This window comes from Macrosteles quadrilineatus, unplaced genomic scaffold (genome assembly GCF_028750875.1).
Source record: "Macrosteles quadrilineatus isolate MER2022 unplaced genomic scaffold, UCM_ALF_1.0 Scaffold_3__2_contigs__length_128488019, whole genome shotgun sequence".
In the NCBI taxonomy this organism is placed as follows: domain Eukaryota; kingdom Metazoa; phylum Arthropoda; class Insecta; order Hemiptera; family Cicadellidae; genus Macrosteles; species Macrosteles quadrilineatus.
Window position 1 is genome coordinate 37,686,821 of NW_026542596.1, and position 4,392 is coordinate 37,691,212.

A 4,392-nucleotide genomic window follows, 5' to 3' on the forward strand; every position below is an offset into this window, starting at 1 on the left:
ATAATTTAATCCCTATTCCTATTCCCTAAAGTGACAGGACACTACCACTACTAGTACAGAGACAGACAGCCCGACAGCCGGAACGGTGACGACAGACTAGACCTAGACCGACACCGACCAGACCGCTGAATTTTTATTTCAGGTTTAGTGTTGCCTACAGTATTATTTTGAGGCTTCTGATTGGCTGAGGGAACAGTAGTCCTGGAGGGAGTATTTCAAAAGTTCCAAAATCGGAAGATCCAAAGAATATATTGCCGATCGGAAGTTCCAAAATCGTAAGATCCAACGTTTATATTGCCGATCGGATCTTCCAAAATCGGAATTTCCAAAGGTTATTTAGCGGGTCGGAAGATCCAAAATCAAAAGATCCAAAGAAAATATTTCCGATCGGAAGTTCCAAAATCGTAAGATCCAAAAGTACAGTCATAACTAGAAGTACAAATTTATTTCTTAAAGTAAACTTATGAAATAGACTGTCCTTTTCACTTTGGAAGTTGTGATCATATGCCGGGTCGGAATTTCCAAAACGCTACTAGTCAGATCGGAACATCCAAAATGCTAGAACTGTTGCGTCTCTCAGATTGAAGGCGTAAACACACGTCGTCACCAGCAACGTTAATGGTTATTTGTTTTGTTAATTGATATTTTAATTAATATTTTTTTATTAGTATTTTCAAGTACACACACTTAAATACACACGCATTCATACATACATGTATATATGGGACTTTGAAGGCATGCAGGGCTAGTGTTGGTATTGTTTACTATTTATTTTCAAAAGTAAAATAACGTGTTTATTTTTATTCTTAAAAGATGGTTTAAGTATTAACCTTGACAATAACAATACTAAATTATCTGGCAAACGTCTTTAAACAAATAATAACTTATTTTTATAGCTTACTAGTGTCCCTGTTGCTCGAATTCGAGCAATTGCTAAGTAAATATTTGTAGCAAACTGTTATAATACTATATTAGCAAACTTATTGACTGTTTAGGGTTAACCTATGCTCTTCTTCTCACTTTTGATTTCTGACAACAGCTGGAGTTTCATAACAATTTTTGTTTCCAATGTTAATCTTATGGAGAAATACGAAACTTTAAAGGGCTCCAGGGCCTCACTCTCTCATTATTTCCCTAAAAAGAAAGTTTCCTGCACAACTTCATGCTACGCTCTTTCCAATGACACCAAAAAACATGACAATCGGTTCAGTAGTTTCGGAGGAGTAATTGTCACAAAAATCCTGCTTGCGTATTAAATAAGTACTAGTGGTCGTCCTGTGGTCGAAACTCGACCAAAAAATATTAATGTACAGACTTCTCTATTTTCTCCCCACACTGTAAATAAAACATGTGATTGGAATTTCTTCCCTTTGTTTTGATTTTCTGTTTACATTTTGTTGTTATTTCGTCACCATCATGGCAACCCATATGGTCCATGTTAATTTTTTGAAGTTTTCAAATTCATTTTTTGTGCTTATTTGTTAGCCTATTTTAATTTTTAAAGGCATTCTGCACATCTACAGTAAAATATCTTTCCAACAGTATGCGTAGATGTTCCCTGCGATGCACACGAGCTGAGAAAAAAGGTTTTAAAGAAACATGCTTGCCTATTAATATATAGATAGATAGATGACAATTTGTGTTTACTCCGTAAGAGAATCCAGAATAAATCATTTGAAAAATGAAAAGATAATGAATTTGTCGTGGTTTATTTGAGTTGAACTATTAAGTTGTAATAGTGCACTAGTAACCAACGCTAAATATTTGAAGTTGTTTCCGGTTGTTGTAACAAACAGGTAGTTTCAAATTTAATTAAATTGAAATTGTAACGTTAAATTATATTTAGTTTTCCCCACAACTAGCGAATGTCTGCTGTAACCTAATTCAAGTGAAATTTAATTTTTTCCTTACAAAGAATGTGTTTTATCAAAAAATGTAAAATGTTCAACTGTATATCAAACATTTGCGTCTAATCAAGTTTTGTTGGAGATTCAATTTGTGTACCTAAGTAAAAGGTTTTGTTGTAACAATTTTAAGTCATGTTTGAAAATACTTATTGTTCTGCAAACTATCGCTTAATCGTTGAAGATATGAGAATTGACTTATACGACATAGTTTTTTTGTCTTTATATGTGTAAATAGCTGTTCTGAATTAAACTGTTTAAAAAATTGACTACTCGATTCCCGTGCGTTCGACTGACCAACATTTGTACATTAACTCCCTTTACTATTCAAATACTGTTTGCGTAACTGTGATGTATATGGGTTGCGTTCTGAATCACAAGGCACTGTAATTATAGATAGGGCTCAGATTATTAATTGACGAATATTGTGTAAATAAAGCAATTGTTTTAAATCCGCTTATTAAAAGTATGCTATCGTAAACGAATCAATTTAGCATTTAATTTGTTTAAATAATAGTGATATATTGTTACCAAATGCACAACAATTATTTTCAATAAATGTGTTTCAAGTTGGTGTCGTTTGAGTGCACAGGCGTCAACTCAATGTTTCACCCGTATTTAATGGTAGATTGTACAAATTGTAAACACTATTTTTTATAGTTGAAACAAAATATGGACAGGTCTAATTAGTTACATAATTATTTAAATTAATTATTTCATTATAATAATCTTTCCAGTAAAAGATTTATGCTCCAATAGGACTTACCAGTTTTCGGCTTCAACTAATCAACGAAAAGTCTAGTGTGGTACCGGTACCGAGAGATAAATTATGCCCCTTACCTATAAAAATAATCGTATTTTGCATGATAAATGTTTAAAAAAACTGGAGTAGGATCTTAAATATTCCTTTTTTAATTGCATACCTTATTCAAGTTGTTATTAGTTCTGCGATGAAATTTCTACGGTATTTAATAGAATTATATTTGTATTGTAATAAAACATGTCTCTGTAGTATATTTCTTTAACAATTAAATGTAATTAACCAAACTCAGCAAGGATTAGTCACCCGTTACTATATTTTAGTTTAATATTCATTTATTTTTGTTTAAGGTATATTATTTTCTACAATTTAAAAACATTTATTAGAAGTCTAATTGTCTAAATGCAAATTTACTTGCCCTTATTGTCCTGCCATGTAGGTATAAAATAAAAAAATGAAAGTATTGTAGAAGAGGGTTCGTGTAAAGGTAAATTTAATGAAGAATACGCAGCCCAGTAATTTGTTGATATTGTAAAGAGTGTGATATTTCGTTATAAGTCTCTTTGAACTGTGAAGGATCCAAACAGTAAACAGAAAAATAAGTGTTACACTGGAGTAAGTGTTATGTTAAAAATAAGTGTTATGTGGAATTAGTACTGGAAGGTGCTGAAGACTGTACAGTATGTAGAATCATTTGTGTTCGATAACTAAAGTGAACCTTCACAAAACTACAGTAACGGTAGGCCTACAGTGGTAGACTGTGGAAGTATAGTAAAGCTGTAGTTAATTTTCCACAACAAATAAACTTACAAATGTTACCTACAATTAATGTGGATCTTCGGTTTCTAATGACTCAATTTTTTACTTTTATGCCCATAACATTTATTGTACTCCCATTGATTATGGTTGCTAACTATCGCTATATCGTCATTGGCCAGGTAATACGATAGACGAAATATGAAATATACTTACTTTTGTGACAACTTATTTGCTATAGAACTTTCAATTGCTATATTAATTACTAGCAGAGTACCCGTCCTTCGTATACGGGGTTGGCATATAAGTAAAAAAATGCTTATTGCAGTTATATTGAACTCAAACTTGGAACTTGCAATGGGGGAGGACACATGTTGATAAAATTTGCTTCTATAAATTTACAGTATACTATAGTATTACACATCTACCATAGCCATAATATTCCACCACTTCATCTGAACAATAGAGAAAAACAAATGATTAAAAGTGCATAAAATATCAAAAATTATTCATGAAATTAAAAACATAAACACAACTGTAAACAATCATACCTTGACAGTTGTCATGGCATACCACAGTTTGTTGTTGCTGCTTACTTATAATTAGCTGTTTTCATAAATGCAAAAAAATGTAGTTTTGCACCCTGTTGGTAAATCTTATAACTTTTAATGCTTTTACATAGAACCAACTTTTTTATTTGAAACAGCTGACTAAATTCTTTAATTCCCTTTATATGAATACTCATCATAAGGTTAACATGGGAAACTACAGAGCCACTGGGGTGGAGCCCGAAAGGATTTTTGAGATAAGAATATGCCTATATGTTAATTGGGAATGTGAGCTACCATCATGCCAAATTTCAGCCGGATCCGTCCAGTAGTTTATGCGTGATTGAACTTCAAACAAACAAACACACAAACTTTCACATTTATAATGTTAGTAAGATTTTTGACCCAGTTATAACTAACTGTT